General features: G+C 42.2%; 1 pseudogene; it reads left to right on the plus strand.

The window, feature by feature from the left end:
- The first annotated feature begins 4,711 nt into the window (after positions 1–4,711).
- LOC121171108 lies at positions 4,712–9,024 on the plus strand (annotated as a pseudogene).
- Positions 9,025–18,128: the final 9,104 nt, after the last annotated feature.

Consider the following 18,128-nt stretch of genomic DNA (forward strand, 5'->3'; position numbering starts at 1 on the left):
GGGAATGGAAGATCTCTCTCCGTCTAATCTCATTCTCTTTCCTTTTTTTTTTATTTTAAAGATTTATTTTTATTATTTTTTTATTAGAAAGGCAGATATACAAAGAGGAGAGACAGAGAGGAAGATCTTTCGTCCGATGATTCACTCCCCAAGTGAGCGCAACAGCCGATGCTATGCCGATCTGAAGCCAGGAGCCTCTTCCGGGTCTCTCACATGGGTGCAGGATCCCAAAGCCTTGGGCCATCCTCAACTGCTTTCCCGGGCCACAGGCAGGGAGCTGGAAGGGAAGCGGGGCTGCCGGGATTAGAACCAGCGCCCATATGGGATCCCGGGCATGCAAGGCGAGGACTTAACCACTGTGCCACCGCGCCGGGCCCCCTCATTCTCTTTCTATAACTCATTATTAGTTACTATAATAAATAAATATTTTTAGAAGATTAATCTTATTTTAATTGGAAAGGCAGATTTATGGAAAGGAGAGACAAAGATCTTTCATCTGCTGGTTCACTCCCCAAATGGCCGCCATGGCCAGAGTTGAGCTGATCTAAAGCCAGGAGAGAGGAACTTTTCTCTTGTTTCCCAAGTGGGTGCTATCCTCTGCTTGGCCATCCTCTGCTGCTTTCCCAGGCCACAAGCAGGGAGCCAGTTAGGAAGTGGAGTACTGGGGCCTGGTTGCCTGAGTCCAGCTCCATCTGAGTTCAGAGCTCGGGAAGGGTGTGTGGAGTCAGTGATAAAGAAAGACACAGGCACTGTCACTTCTTGTGCTCTCACTATAGCTCAAGAAGAAGCTGTCCTTTTTATTTACTCAAACACCACACAAGCTTCTACACAAACAACTAATTGTTCTATTTTTACTTCAAGACTAAGAGGGCATGTACAGACATTTGGTCATTCTGTCTACACTTCAGGGCTAAGCAGGTGCCCCTAAAGATAATTCTGCAAAATGCTATATTCTTATTCTTCAAAGCAAGCCATTATTCATTCTTCAGTAGTAGTCATGGAGCAACAGCCAGGACTCCAAGGCCAAGGCACATGCGATTACCTGCTAATCAATATTACATTCCTACCACATTTCTATTTCTACAATTTACCCATTATTTGATGGGAAAATAGGTTACAAGGGAAAAAACATAAAATCCAAGACAAGAGTTTCAAATATTAAATCCCCTTACAACTATAGGCTCTACAACCCCATAAACAATAAAACAATAATTAAAAGCATACTTCCTTAATAAAAGCATCCTTAATTCCTCTAGCTAAAAATTATAAAAGCTACTAAAACAGTTACATTTTCTATGCTCCAAAAAATTGCAAAGACAGGCTAGCCTTTGACATAACAATAACTATATTTATTGCCATAGCAGTTTCAGCTCTCACTCCCATCACTTGCATTAATATTTAGGATATATATAAAGCCCTTTCCCAGAAGGTGTGCTACATGTCTGGGCCAGATTCTGAGGCAGTGGGTAGGCACACAATAAGGTGTCCAGAAATGGCACGGGCTTAATTGTGCTCCTGTGTGTAAGTTGTCAAAGGCTCACTCACCAAGACATTATCAGTGACTCTCAAACTCACATCAGTTGCAAAAACTGTCTCACAAGGGCAAAAAACAATGCCTCAATAGATTACAGAATTCTTAGTGAGTGCTTGAGTGTCCATGCAAATAGGGGGTGAAACAGTGTCAAGGTGCTCAGAGAGAAATCCGCCGGGCCTTGCCAAACAGCTGGAAGCTCCCCTGGGCCCTGCCAAGCAGGCGAGCTGTTCTCTTCACACCTTCCTGTCATCCACACCTACTGCGCGGACCCCAGCACTGGTCGTAGCCTAGTGGCTAGTGTCGTCACTTTGCATGCGCTGGGATCCCATATGCGCACTGGTCCTAATCCTGGCAGTCCAGCTTGTCATCCGGCTCCCTGCTTGTGGCCTGGGAAAGCAATAGAGGATGGCCCAAAGCCTTGGGATCTTGCATCTGCATGGGAGACCCAGAAGAGCCTGCAGGCTCCTGGCTTCAGATTGGTACACACAAATCTTTAAAAAAAAAAAAACCCCGAAGTGAAGTAGCAGAGACATGAACTGGTCCTAGGATCCCATATGGCATTCCTGGCACTTAGAGGTGGAGGATTAGCCAATTGAGCCATTTACAGGCCCCAATACACATTTACTCAATGAGTAAATGAAAAGGTAAATTATCATACAGAAATCTGAAGAGTGATAATGACTAATCCAGCTGGCAGTTATCAGTGAATGTTACAGATAAAGAATTTTAAGGGGTGTGGTTATCAGAACAGTTTTATAATTCTCATGCAACAAACAAAGCTGCATTGCGGCTGCTGTTGCTGTGCTGAGGGTAGTTTTCCACCTCCTTCGTCCGGGGACATGGCCAGCAGGAAAGTGATTACCGTGTTTGGAGCAACAGGTAGGAAGGCTTTTCAAATGCTTGCCCACTCTGCTCTTCCTCCGAGTCACTGTTTTTTATCCTCAGAGTTAGCAAGTGTAGCTTGAAGAAAGCCCTTTGGAGGGGATTCAGAAACATGCTGGATGCTTCAGGCTTCAGTCATTGATGCCATGAGGGACAGGATATTTTAACTCAATTTCTCAGAAATTATTTCAACAGGTCATGGACCACTTTTCTCTCTCAACCAGGGGCTGACCTGTTGGAGTGTCTCACTTCAGCATCAAGCTGTTTGATGCTTTTTCTCTACTTGCTTCCTGGTAAGCATGAGGAGGCAGTGTGAGAAGGCCCTGGGCGTGCAGGGTATAGCTGCTCTCTGCTCATCACTCCTGTGGTTCTAGAAGGAGGACAGAGGGTGTGGGGATAGGAGGGTGTACTGCAGCTCCTCCATCTGCTCTCCCTTCCCTGAAAGACTCGTCTCTCACCACCAGGGCCATCACTACAGAATGCAATCAGACTGTCTTTCTCCTTCCATCTCTTCTCCTGTCATCCTCTTCTTGATGACCCACTGGAGGCTGTCAGATCATGTCCCACTTGGACTAAAAGCCCACTGGCACCTCCTCTCCCCATTTTACTCTCAGAAAATGCCAAGTCTGGGGTGGGGAGAGCTTTCCCGGTCCTTCCACACTCCCCTTGCGAATGGTGTTCCGCTGCCCCAGTCAGGAGCCTGTGCTTCTTCCCTGGTCATCCACCTACCTTCTCCTCCTATCACTGAGGGCTGTATTCAGCAGTCATGGGCTTGTGGTCATTTCTCTCCAGATCTCCTTATCAAAAGTGGCCACTCTGGGGGCCTGGCAGCATGGCCTAGCAGCTAAAGTCCTCACCTTGAATGCACTGGGATCCCATATGGGCACTGGTTCTAATTTTGGCAGCTCCACTTCCCATCCAGCTCCCTGCCTGTGGCCTGGGAAAGCAGTCGAGGATGGCCCAAAGCTTTGGGACCCTGCACCCATGTGGGAGACCTGGAAGAAGTTCCTGGCTCCTGGCTTCGGAGCGGCATAGCATCGGCTGTTGCGCTCACTTGCGGAGTGAACCATCGGACAGAAGATTTTCCTCTCTGTCTCTCCTCCTCTCTGTATATCTGACTTTCCAATAAAAAAAAAATTAAAAAAAAAAAAAAAAAAGAAGAAGAACAGGTCTGGGATCACCTCAGATTAAAAAAAAAAAAAAGTGGCCACTCTGCTCCTGCCTGGCTGTGCCGTGGTTCCTTTCCCCACCTGATCTCTGAAACTTTCTCTGTCTCCCCACACTAGCATGCAAGCTGTATGAGGACAGGGACTGGAGGAAGGGAGTAAATCAGTGGAGGGGAGAATATATAGTAGCATGAAGCTAATATACCCATATTTGTTTTTAAATATAGGAGTTATTTTAAAAACATTTTCTGAGAAACAGAGAGTAGAAAGAGACCAATCCCACCTGCTGCCTCACACCCTAAACACTTGCAAGGACTGGGGCTGGGCTGAGGCTGAAACAAGGAGCTGGACATGCCGTCCAGATTGCCCATGAAGGTGCCGGAACCCAAAGACTGGAGCCAGTGACTCCTGCCTTCTGTGATCCACATTATCAGGATGCTGGAATGAGGAGCTGGGTCAGGAATTGAATCCAGGCACTTGTTATGGGGGACTTACTAGCTGTTTTGAAAACTGCTGTGAGACTAGTCTATCTGTAGGCATATCACAGTAGATTGGTCTTCTCCTTCCTGGTTAGGGAGCTTCTCCAACTGATGGCTGATATTTTGCAAATGCACTTCAGCTTGCCAAAGTGTTCTTATTTTAAATAATAGCTGGGAGATGGATGCATCAAGTGCTGCGTTTCTTTCTCAATATCCAAAATCATCTTAGCATTCTTCCTTCCCAGAACTCTCAACATCTGGACTGATGTAAGCATTTTCTTGACTTCTTGTTTGATATTAGAGTAAAATTTGTTGTTGGCTTTCTAAATTCTAGTGTTTGTACTCTAGCAGGTTTTCCCAACTGCAGACAAAACAGTATCCATATCCTCTGGCTTTCTTTCTTTGTGGATGGCAAATGAGAAATACCTCAGAGTAGGGTGTCACCTCATGGTTTCTTACTTTTGCCGTAAGGTATCTCTTTTTTTTTTTTACCCCCAGATGTTCTGGTTGTCTTTCTGTTGCTAGACTTTTTCAGCAATCCAGAATCATACACGAAGGGTCCCTATCTTTTAATTTAAAATTTTATTTTTAATAGTGCTTGCATAGTTGAGAGGCATACACACCCATGTGGGGCTCTGATTAGGGTGGAGATGGTCAAGGCATGGAAGAAGGTGAGTAGGACAAAGTTATCATTTTTTTTTAATCTCCTGTGTCTGCTGGGGGAGGTGGTGATGGGGCCCTTCTTGTCAAACTACATTAGCATTCAGGGGTTGGGGACGGCCATTTGTTGATACCTTAGAGATCCTAATGCACAGAAGAACATTCCAAGGGTATTATTTAGTTGTTTTTGATAGTTCTTGTAGAGATTTATTTATTCTAACAACTAATGGCTGACCAAGTCCATGTTAGTACATTCACAAACCCAGCACTTGCTGCAAAGCTTGCTAGGAGCATTATTCAACCTGTTCTGCTTTTCATCCCTTGATGAGACAGTTGACGTCCTTTGCTGGCCTACATGGGTTGGCTGTCATGTTCCCACCATGCATCTGGGCATGCTATCCACTACATTGGCATCAGTAACCGAGGAGGCCCAATCCCAATACATGTACTCCAAGGTCGGGTTGCATATATTGTGATTTTTCCTATGGTCGGGGTTTGGACCCAGTCGTGAAGTTCCCCAAGAAACCTCTCCTGAGGTGACTTCTGACTTGACTCTTATGTGCTGGTGCATATAGTACAGGGTTAGGTTTGCTTTGTCACGTGTATCAGTTTATGCATATACCAGTGGATGCAGCTACCTCATCAGTTCCATTCCAGACCTATCTCTCAGGAGAATCGATGGGTACAGCAGTGTAGCCTAGCCTAGTCTGTCACAGGTGTGGTCCTCATGAGCACATCAGTGGGTGCCACTGCCTAGTCAGCATCACCCCCAATATCCTGCACCAGTCCTGCCCCCAGTCCTGGTTTTTGCATGTACTGGTCTGTGCTGTTGCTTACTTAGCTGGACCTGTCCGCAGGATACCTGGCCCACATGTATGCTGATGGGTGTTGCTGTTTTATTCAGACAGTTCAGCTCCTGGTCCTAGCTTTCATTCTCCCAGCAGTGTGTACTTGCCTAGGTACAAGAAAACCTAGGCAGTTACCTATAGCTAGGCTGGGTGATGGAGTTGGGTGGGGTGGGGAGTCCTATCTTTCAAGAAGTAACTCCCTCTTTCTCTCCTCCTTCCTCTTCTTCTTTTATAAAATATCTATTTAATTTATTGGAAGGAGAGACGCAGAGAAAGATCTTCCATCCACTGGTTCACTCTCCAGATGGCTGTAATGGCCAGAGCTGAGCCAATTTGAAGCCAGGAATTAGAAGCTGCTTTCAGATCTCTCACCTGTTGCATAGTTTCGAGGCGTTGGACCATCTTCCACTGCCTTCTTAGGCCACAAACCGAGAGCTGGTTGGAAAGCAGAGCAGCCAGGACATGAACCAGTGCCCATATGGGATCCTGGTGCTTGGAGGTAGAAGATTAGTGAGTTGAGCCATTGTTCTGGGTCCAGACTTTACTGCTAACATTGATGGATGACCCTTGCATAAAGACAGAGATCTGGCATAGCATCCTTGCGTATGGGATAATTAATGGTTTCAGTGACACACTCTCGTCCAGAAGTTGAGGAAATGTAATAAAGGCAGGTATGGGAGAAAGCAGTAAGGAGCAAATAAACAACAGTAAGGAGAAAAGGACAACATGGTTGACCATAATCTGGAGACAGTAGTGACAGGAGAGAATCGCCCTCTTCTTACCTTGGTCTCCTGCTGATGCTTCTCATCCTGCAAACCTAGGAGCCCATTGTAGGAGACCAAGAGAGAGAGCATTCCAGGGCCCTGAGCAGGTGGAGAAAGAGAACAGGGATCTAAAATTGAACTCCCCCCGCCCCACACAGAGTATATATATATATATATATATGCCTGTCTAGACAAAATACCAGCTAATACAGAAATGGAAGTATTGGTAACCCATTACACTCAACAGATATTATTTAGACTGTGTAAATTTAGATTAATCATGTAGTCATCACAGTGGACCTCCTTTTTTATATCATAAAAGAAGCCTCTATCAGGATTCACATTTTAGAAAAAGTATAGGTTACAAACCTATTTTCTGTTTTAATTGATACATTGTAATTATACATATTTATGTGGTACAGTGGAATAATTTGATACACAAATACAATGTACAAGGAACTTCTGTTTGAAACAAATTTTTAAAAGAACTTCACCCTGAAAGTCAATAACAAGTAAAAGAGAACTGTTATTGTTTAAGATTTATTTTTGTAATTTATTTGAAAGGCACAGTTGTAGAGAGATGAGGGCTAGGTTGAATTGAACTCAAAAAGCAAATGCTTTCATGAGAACCACCTTGTAATAGCATGCTCTTACCCTTGATTTCTTAGAAGACTCCTACCAACCCACCTCTTTTTAAATTTCTTGTTTTAGATTCATTTATTTTTACCTAAATGTCAGATATACAGAGAGGAGGAGAGGCAGAGAGGAAGATCTTCCATCTGCTGATTCACTCCCCCAAGTGGCTACAATGGCCAGAACTGAGCTGATCCAAAGCCAGAATCCAGGAATTTTTTCCAGGTCTCCCTTGCAAGTGCTGAGTTCCAAGGCTTTGGGGCATTCTTGACTGCTTTCCCAAGTCACAGGTAGGTAGCTGGTAGAGAAACAGGACCACTGGACATGAATAGGCGATCAGATGGAATCCTGGAATGTGCAAGGTGAGGACTTTAGCTGCTAGACTATCATGCTGGGCTCCCAAGCCATCACCTATACACTATATGTATGGATGAAGTCTCTACCCTTAATCCATCAACCTATAATATACAGACTTCCAAATTGACATATATTCATAAATTTGAAGGGAAACAATGGAATTCAACCCATAGCAGATGGCACAGGTACATCTGAAGAGGCCAGTTCTAATCTCGTCAGCCCTACTTCCCATCTAGCTCCCTGCTTGTGGCCTGGGAAAGCAGTGGAGGACGGCCCAAAGCCTTGAGACCCTGCATCCACATGGGAGACCTGGAGGAATCTCCTGGCTCCTGGCTTCAGATTGGCTCAGCTCCAGCCGTTGCGGCCGCTTGGGGAGTGAATCAACAGATGGAAGATCTTCCTCTCTGCCTCTCCTCCCCTCTGTATATCTGACTTAGTAATGAAAATAAATTAAATCTTAAAAATAAATTAATTAATTAAAAAATTGTAGATGGGAGGGGCCCTAAGAATTTCTTAAACAAATGGAGATTTACTCTAGCTTGGACAAGGGATAATGGAATGAAACAGGAGTTCCAAGTTTTAGACAGAGACTGGAAATCAATCAATAATGAGTATTTAGAAATCAACAAGTGAAAGAACCCATATAGATGATTTTCTCTAGAGAAAATCAAAGTGTATATACAGAATAAATGTAAACCCAGGACAAAAGACCTCAGTCTCAGCTCTGTGTGAGCAGACACTATTGTTCTAGCCATAAACGATGCTATTGGAAGGATGAATAACAGGCACCTGCCTCTATGCGTGTGATGATTGTGGTGGGTGATTTGGCCTCTAAGAACATAATTGGATGTATTTCAATGCCACATGTGTTTTCTCTCCATGTGGATGTAGATGATAACAAAAAGAGAAAGGAGGGTCTACCACCTGCCCCCTTGTCTGTATGCAAACATAAGAGTCCCTGTGAAGCCTTTGCTTTGTTTCCTTAGGGGAAGCTGGTGGCAGACCTCAGCAAACACCTGGGTCTGAAGCATGTGGTGTTCAGCGGCCTGGAGAATGTAAAGAAGCTAACTGGGGTCCAATTGGCTGTGCCACACTTTGATGGCAAAGGAGAGGTGGAGGAGTACTTCTGGTCTATTGGTGTCCCCATGACCAGTGTCCGTGTGGGAGCTTACTATGAGAACTTTTCCAACTAGTGGAAACCTGTGAAAGCCTCTGATGGAGATTACTACACCTTGGGTAAGTGGAAGGTTGCAGGGAGAGTCAAACAGATACCTGCTGCCCACTGCTCCCAACTCTCTTCCCTCTTCAGGCCTCCCCTCCCTCACTGCCCTCCTGCCTGTCTTCTGCGCACATGGTATTGAAGTGTTTACTAGGGCACAGCTCTGTGGGGAGCACCAAGAGGGATAACTGTGGCCACTGACTTTAGCATTACATCCTCACATTCTCTGCTTTAGTGGTTGATTATATCTGACTGGAGGATGTGATCTAATATTGTTTTGATTTTTTTTCCCCACAAACTAGTGCTGCCCATGGGGGATGTTCCAATTGATAGCATCTCTGTTGCTGATGCGGGAGTCGTCATCTCTTACATCTTTAATTCTCCAGAGGTGTTCAAAGGCAAGGCTGTGGGTCTCTGTAGAAGCACTAACAACACAACAATATGCTGAAATTTTATGCAAGAGTTTGGGGAAAGATATCTGAGATGCAAATGTGAGCTCTTAGGAGACATTGCATGATCATGAGCTAATCATGTGTGTTGACATTCCTGCCAACTTCCCGTTCCTGTAGGGTTTTGGGTGTGTGGAGGCAGGGTTGAGCATAGCCTGTCCGAAGACACTGAGGAGGACTGTAGTTCCACAAGTCTGTCTGTGTTGGTTGATGTGGTTGAAGCTCTAGCACGGAGCTTTATTCCTTTGGCTTAAGGGTGATCAGCACATCAAAGGGAAGTTACATTTGGGTGGAAAGAACCTAGGATCTGAAGACTGATGTGTAGTTTTTTCCTCTTGCACCATTCCAGTCCTCCTCCTAAGCTCTCTCTGCTGGCCACTATGGTCAGCAGAGCTGGCTGACCTGGGCAAGGCTCCTGGCCTTTCTGAGCCCCAGCTTCCTTATTCGCAGAGTGGGGAGAATTGTGTCTGCTTTGGGTGTCCTTGTGGAAGTTAAGAATCTATTGAAAGGGGTTGCCATGATGTCTGGCATGTAGTTGCTGTATGGGGCCATGTTTAAGGGCTTTTTGGCAGAACAAGGGTGAAAACTTTGATGCCCCTCTGATCCTGATGCTTGTTAGAAGACCCATTGCCACAGGTGTTGCTATGGTTTTGGTGTTTTTTTTTTTTTTTTTTTATCCCCGAGAGGTTCACGTGCTGGATGGCTGGGCCCCAAGACGGCAATGTTGAGAGGCATTAGGGAGTTATGGAGTAGGGCCTAGGAGTGAGTCCCTTAGGTCCTTGGGTACTGCCTTCAGAAGGAAGTAAGCTTGTCTTGTGGGACTGCCTGTTACCAGAGGGGTGTTGTACAAGCAGTGCTGTCCTCCCCTCACTGTGAATCCTGACTCAGCATGTGGTCCCTCTGACATGTGCTCCCATCATGATGTATCCTTCAGCAGAGCCAAGCTGGCACTGGTACCATGCTTCTGACCTTGGAACTGAGCTGAAGAAACCTGTTCTCCTCATAGAGCATGTGTGCCATGAGAATGACAGAAATTAAACTAATTCAAACAATACATAAAATAGTCAAAACATTAATTTTCCCAACTGCATAATATTCTTAGGGAACAGGTATCACCACAGCATTCCCCTATTATAGGACATGTGGGGCTTTCATTTTGTGTTATTATAAACAGCATATGCCAAATTCATTTTATATAGATTGCACATGTCACAAAAGAGCCTTTTTATAATTTGAGAGGGATGGAGATAGAGATAAGGGGATAATGGGAAAGAGGGAAGGAGAGAATGAATGCAAGCACCCATCACCTGAATATCTTTGTAAATGATCAAAATAGATGGGTTCTTGACCTGGGTAGAGTAGAGCCAGGAAATCAGTCTGGTCATCAAATCAACGGCAGGATTTTAGTTACCTGAGCCAGACAGTTGCCTTCAGGCCAGGGTCTACACCGGCTGAAAGCTGGAAAAGCGAGCAGAGCTGTGAACTGAATCCTGGTCGTATCATATGGAATGCAAGTGTCTTACTCAGAAACCTAAACACCTGGAGCTTCTGACACATCTTTTCAGGACCTCTGTCCTCTTTTCATGTTTCTGACCTCTGTTTTTGCCTCTGGGGGCTACAGAGACTGTATTGTATCCGATCAAAGTAGTTTTTGATAATCCAGAGGGAAATTAGTAATATTGTCAATATCTGAAAGGATTCCGGGGTAGATTTGGTGGGTAGTGACGAGGCAAGTCACGGGGCATAGGCAGTGTTCCTTGGCTGAGCTGGAAAGAGCGAAGGCACAAGGTACCTATGACAAAGGTAGTGAGGATGGGTGTGGCATCAGTCTGGTGAGAAGGAGGAGCTGGGCCATTGTCAAGGCAGGTGGTGCATGTACTGCATGGAGGGGCAGGGCGTAAATGTTCTGGAATGCTGTCAGGGCCACCCCAAGAGTGACTGTAGAAGTCTTCACATGAAAGGTGGCATAGTTCCACAATACGTTATCACAAACAGCTGGGGCCAGAAGCAATGTTGCTTACTGAATCCTACAGGTTTCTCAGTAGTTATATGCTCCATATGTGATGTGACATCATCAGCCAAGGAGCTTGTCATCACAGATGTGACTGGTTCCACTAAATGAGATCATTGAAGATCTTAAATAGCTTCACATAGCTTGGATTGCCAGTCAAATGTGACCCGAAATGTCAGTTTGTTACCCCACCTGGGAAAAGGACGTTGACATTGGATTTTGGAGTTAGATTGTGAATTTGTATGACCATCAAAGTGAAATATCTTTTCAGAATTATTTTGAATGTGGGTTCTAATATTCCCTGCTGTTTTGCTATTAACAGATGACCCCAGAAGCTTATGAGATGTTGAACTTTCGGGGGGCAAAGTAATTGGCAGATATGTGTCTTTTCTTCCAGAAGAAGCCAGATTGTGATATCAAGCTCACCCACCGACTATATCCTAAAATCAGAAGCTTCCAGCAGTTTGTGTCAGAGAACCTGGAAGCCTTTAAGGATGTTTAGGAAGTCAGCTATTTATGTTGGGCTTCTACATGCTGTCTCCTACCCTATTCCTCTCCATCTTCACGCAACAGTGAGGTTGGAATACCACCATTTACAACCTTCTCTTGGTAGGAAACACTGCACTAGTAGCCTGGGAGTGTGATTTGATTCAAGCATATTTTCAGCCGGTGATATGTTCATCTGTTAGGGGACAGGAGAAGCCCCAAACTGATGTCACCTTTTGTAGTCCTCTCTCTTTCTGCAGCCAGTAACTCATCACTTCTCAAAGGTCTGGCTAGAGGATGCTGGAGCTCCTTCCTAATACAACATGAGCTCACTCATCTTTGTCCTGCAGGAATCAACTCAAGACCCAGGGAGCTGCTTTTTACTAGTCCATTATAAAATCCTCAGTGACCTTGTCATTTGAACCTCTAAAAATAAACATTGCTGTGGAGATTATTCTATTTGGTGTTCAATGAGCAAACACAAAGATTTGGAAACTCCCAAGTTCAGTTTGGCTGCAAAGGTTGGAAGTGTGTTCTGTGAGTCACTCAGTCAACCATCAGTGCAGCCATTCAGTACTTAGCGATCCATGCATCTGTCCCATAGTCCTTAGCTTCATCACCAGCCCTTGGATGATGTTTGTGGATCTCCCTCCCCTTCCTGTGTGCTTTCTCACAGGATCCTCCGTTGAGGCCATTTCCTGTCAGCTGGATCAGTGGGGACCTGAATTGACATCCATAGGGGATACCGCTGCCACAGACATAGGAATAGCCCCACTGCCACCATGTTGGTGCCAAGTACATTTTCTTTATTTTTTTCCCCTCTTTTTAAAATTAGTATCATTTTAGGATACAGTTTCACAGATCCTGGGATTTCCCTTATTCCCTCCCCTTCACTGGGTTCCCTTATATTATTACTATAGCATAGTTCTTCATACTCAGTCATATGTCCATCATTGCGGGCATGGACAATGGCAGAGAGTCCACCATCCTATTGTCAAGATAGAGTAAACAGTTTCATTGGGAGTCCATCTTTAGTCTGGAAGTAATAATGCATTGTATCCTCACATCTGGATATAGGATAGTCTCCATTACACAATTACTCTACATCCCCTTAAATGAAAAGCCACAAAACCCAATCAACAACAGGAAGAAAAAAGTAATTAACAACACCATGAAATTAAATAAATAATATGCTATTGAATGACTAATGTGTCACTGAAGGAATGAAAAAGAAAATCAACTTTCTTGAATAAAATGATGTTACTCTGTGATCTATGAGTCATTGAAGAATTTGATAAGAAACTGTTTTGATGAGATGAAACTAACAAAAAAAGTCAAAATCCATGAGATATAGTGAGATATACTTTCCGCTGATCTTTGTTGGTGAGATATATCTCCTGTAGGCAACAAGTAGCTGGTTTTTTTTTTTTTAAATCCAGTCTACTAATCTGTGATGTTTGATTAGTTTAAGCTATTTACATTCAGGGCTAATACAAATAGGTGGTAATTTGCTTCTATCATTTCAGCAATGGGTTGTTCGGTGATTTAGTCTTCTGTTGTTATTTTACTGGGATGTTCTTTGGATTTGCCTCTTCTCTGTCAAGAAAACATCTTTAAGTATCATTTGTAGGGCAGGTTTAGAAGAGGCATATTCTTTTTTTTCAAAAATTTATTTATTTTTATTGGATAGGCAGATGTACAGAGAGGAGGAGAGACAGAGAGGAAGATCCTTCATCCGATGATTCACTCCCCAAGTGAGCGCAATGGCCGGTGCTGCAACTTTCTGAAGCAAGGAGCCAGGAACTTCCTCCAGGTCTCCCACACGGGTGTAGGGTTCCAATGTTCTGGGCCATCCTCAACTGCTTTCCCAGGCCACAAGCTGGTACAGGGTCCCAGTGTTCTGGGCCGTCCTCCACTGCTTTTCCAGGCCACAAGCAGGAAGCTGGATGGGAAGTGGAGCTGCCAGGATTAGAACTGGCACCCATATGGGATCCTGGTGCGCTCAACGCAAGGACCTTAATCACTACGCTATCATGCCTGGCCACCTAACTTTTCTTTACTATAGAGAAATTTTATTTCATTTTCAAAAATAAAGGAAAGCTTTTCTAGGTACGTTATCCTGGGCTGACAAGTTTTTGCTTTTAGAATCTGCAATATGTTGTTCCATTTTCTTCTGTGTGTAGAGTTTCCTGTGAGAGGTCTCCTGTAAATTTAACTTGTTTTCCTTGATATATCAATTGATTTTTTTTTACGTGCACATTTAAGTACTTTTCCTTATGTTCGATTGAAGAGAGCTCACCAAGACAAATGAACTTAATTGCTGTCTACAGAAACTTTCACCTTATAAACACAGGATTCACTTATTTTTCATCAGTACATGGAACCTTCTTCAGAATTGATCACAATATAGGTCACAAAAACTGGAGATCATACCAGCTTTTTTTTTTTTAAAGATTTATTTTTATTATTTTTTATTGGAAAGGCGGATATACAGAGAGGAGATACAGAGAGGAAGATCTTCCATCCGATGATTCACTCCCCAAGTGAGCACAACGGGCCGATACTATGCTGATCAGAAGCCAAGAGCCTCTTCAGGGTCTCCCACGCTGGTGCAGGGTCCCAAAGCTTTGGGCAGTCCTCGACTGCTTCCCCAGGCCACAGGCAGGGAGCTGGAAGGGAAGCGGGGCTGCCGGGATTAGAACTGGCGCCCATATGGGATCCCGGGCATGCAAGGCGAGGACCTTAACCACTTGCGCCACCGCGCCGGGCCCCATACCAGCTTTTAAAAACTAGAGATCATACCATGCAGATTTTTAGTCATGGAATGAAACTGGAGACTAATGAGTCATAATACCCCAGAAAATATAAAAATACTTGGAAACTGTTTAATAAATGCTAAATAAACAGTGGGTTACAGAAGAAATCAAAGAGGAAATAAAACATTTCTTGGAATGAATGAAGGTGTTAACACAAATTAATAAGCCTTATGAGACCCAGTCAAGGCAGAACTAAGAGAAAAATTAGTGCCTACATCAAGAAACTAGAAAGGCACAAGAAAATGAGTTAAGTATACATATGAAGGAAAAATAGAAAATAGAAAAATAGCAAAATAATCTCAACATTAACAGAAAAAAAAGAAGTAATCAAAATAAGGGAGGAAACAAATTAAATAGAGAATGAAAGAACAATTCATATGCTCAATGAATCAAAGAGCTGATTGTCTGAAAAAAAATCTACAAAAATAGCCCAACTGACCAAAAAAACAAAAAAAAGAGAGAGGGAGAGAAAGAGCAAGAGAAAGAAAGAAATAAAAAGAAGCATTGGACATAAATCAATAGGAATCAATAGAATCAGATGAAAAGGATATACAACAGTGAATATCTCAGACATACAAAAAATAATCAGTAACTATTACAAGCAACTATACACAAACAAATCAGAAGACCTAAAAGAAATAGGTAGATTTTTGGACATATGCAATTTACCAAAAATTGAATCATGAAGTAATTAAAAAGTCTACAAAAATCCATAAAAAGGCAGAGGCAAAATCAGTAATTAAATACCTCCTAAGCCAGGACTGGATGATATACTACTGAACTCTACCAAATCTTTTTTTGTCTACCAAATATTTCAAGATTTTACTCCAATGCTCCACAAGCTATTCAAAACAGTAGAAAGGGAGGCAAGTCTACCAAATTCTTTCTATGGAGTCAACGCTAGCTTTCCTACTTCACTGTTGGTTAGAGTATGGACCAATACAACCACCATGGAAGCTTGCATGGAGAGTGTTAAGACCACTGAAAATTGATCTACCATACGACCCATTCTACACATGATCTACCATATGACCCATTCTACTTGTGGTAATATACACAAAGAAATTAAATCTGCACATTGAGAAAGCAATCTGCATTCCTATATTTATAGCAGCACAATCCACAATAATAAAGACATGGAAACAACCCAGATGTCCATTGAAAGGGGAATGGATAAAGAAACTACTCCATGGAACATTTCTCAGCTATTAAAAAAAAATTTACCATTTTTGACAATATGGTCCCAACTAGAGACCATTATGCTAAGTGAAATAAGCCAATTCCAAAGGGAAAAATTATTATGTTCTTTCTGATATAAGACAACCTTCATGTGAAACACACTAAAAAATAGATATATAAGTAAACACATACATACAAATATGTGTGTATGTTGCAGTATGCATTTCTACACCCACATAAAGACTCCCTGTTAAATAGTTAAATCTACCTTGACTTGCGATAGTAGATTTTCTACCTTTGTCTATGCTTGCAATTCTGTGATGCACTTAAATAGCAGAAGGCTAAACTTGTGACTGTTAATATATATATATTTTATATATAGAATATATTATATGTAATATATAACATATACAATATCACATATATTATATATTATAATATATAATATATGAATATATATACTATATAACATTATATATAATATTGCATATATTATATATTAATATATAATATATTTTATATTATATATTTTTAAAAATTATGTGGTACAATTTTGTATAGACTGGGATTTCCCCCCAAACTCCCACTCCCCCACAAATTTTCCCCATTTTACTACAGTGGTATAGTCCTTCATAAGGAATCATAATTCCATCAGTCTCTTATTTAATTGTACCCCAACATGGCTGGTACAGACAATGTCAGACAGTCCAGCATCCCATTGTCTAAACATGTCCAACAGTTTCCTGGGAGTCCATCTTTTGTCCGGAAACAGGGATTCATGTTGCATTATATCCCCACATCTGGATATGGTAGACTCCAATACTCCATCATTATACATTTCCATAATTGAGAAGCCATGAAACAAGGTCAAGAACTGGTATGAATTAGAACAACAGTCACAACAACAACAAATTGCAGTACTATGAAAAAACGTGCCACTGAGTAACTAACACATGGATGACAAAAAGAAAACACAAAAGTCTCTTGGGAAAAATGATGCCACCGTGTAATACGTGAGCCAGCAATGAATTCAACAAGAGAAAAGTAAGCACTTGGAATAAATAAAACTGAAATAAAAAACATCAAAACACATAGGATGCAGCCAAACAAAACAAAACAAAACAGAGCAGTATAGATTGGATTATTGAAGTTACACTTTCCATGATGGTTTCCTTATATAAGAGAGAACATATGATATTTGTTCTTTTGTGATTGACTCATTCCACTGAGCACAATGGTGTCTAGTTGGGACCACCTGGTTGTAAACAGTATAATTTCATTCTTCCTAATGGCTGAATAATATTCCATGGAATAGATGTACCACCGTTTCTTTAACCACTCTTCTTTGGACTCATATCTGGATTGTTTCCATGTCTTTGCTATTGTAGATTGTGCTGCTGTAAATATAGGATTACTGATCCCCTCCTCACATGCAGATTTCACTCCTTTTGGGTATATTCCTAGGAGCGGGAAAGCTGGGTCATATGGCAGGTTTATTTGCAATTCTCCAAGCACTCTCCATACTGATTTCCACAGTGGTTGCACTAGCCTGCACTCCTACCAGCAGTGAAGGAGGGTACCTTTCTCCCCATATCCACAACTAACAGGTGTTGTTGAGTTCTGAATGTAGGCCAGTCTCACTGGAGTTAGTGGTACCTGAACATGGTTTTCATTTATATCTCGCTGATGGCTAGGGAGCATGAGCGTCTTTTCATATGCGTGCTAGCCATTTGAACCTCTTCTTTTGAAAAATGTTCATTTCCTTTGCCCATTTTGCTACAGGGTTGGTTTTTTTATTGTTGTTGTCCCAGGGTTTCTGAAGTTCTTTGTAAATCCTGGATATTAGTCCCCTATCACTTGTGTAGTGTGCAAAAATGTTCTCCCACTCTGTTAATTGCTTCTTTATTTTGTTAATTGTTTCCTTTGCTGTACAGAAGCTTTTTAGTTTGATGTAGTCCCATTTGTTCATTTTGGCTTTGATTGCCTTTGCTTTTGGCATCTTTTCTAAGAAGTCTTTCCCTGTTCCTATATCTTGGAGTGTTTTTCCTGATGGTTTCTGGGTATGGATTTAGGTACTTGATCCATTTAGAGTTGATTTTTATATAATGCAACAGGTGTGGGTCTTGCTTCTTAATTCTGCAAGCTGCTATCCAGTTGTCCCAACAGTATAGGAGAATCAAAAGACTCAGTCAAGATACTGTTGGAACTCCTAAGAGACTTTGGCAGAGTAGCAGGATACAAAATTAATGAACACAAGTCGATTGCACTAGCACTAGTGTATACAAATAATTCCATGGATGAGAAAGAAATTTTAAGTACAGTGCCCTTTTAAAGAGGTGAGGAATCTCAAATACCTAGGAATTAAGCTAACTAAATACATGGAAGACCTCCATGATAAAAACTACAAAACATTTAAAAAGGAAATAGAAGATCTTGAAAAATTGAGAAACTTTCCATGCTCCTGGATTGGCAGGATCAACATCATCAAAATGACCATACTACCAAAAGCAATATACAGATTAAACGCAATCCCAATCAAAATCCCCACAACATTCTTTTCAGAAATAGAAAAGATGATAGAAAAGTTCCTCTGTAATTACAAAAGACCACAAATAGCCAAAGCTATCTTGAAAAATAGAAATTAA

Source organism: Ochotona curzoniae, unplaced genomic scaffold, assembly GCF_017591425.1.
Source record: "Ochotona curzoniae isolate NIBS_2020 unplaced genomic scaffold, NIBS_Ocur_1.0 scaffold_2587, whole genome shotgun sequence".
NCBI classification, from domain to species: domain Eukaryota; kingdom Metazoa; phylum Chordata; class Mammalia; order Lagomorpha; family Ochotonidae; genus Ochotona; species Ochotona curzoniae.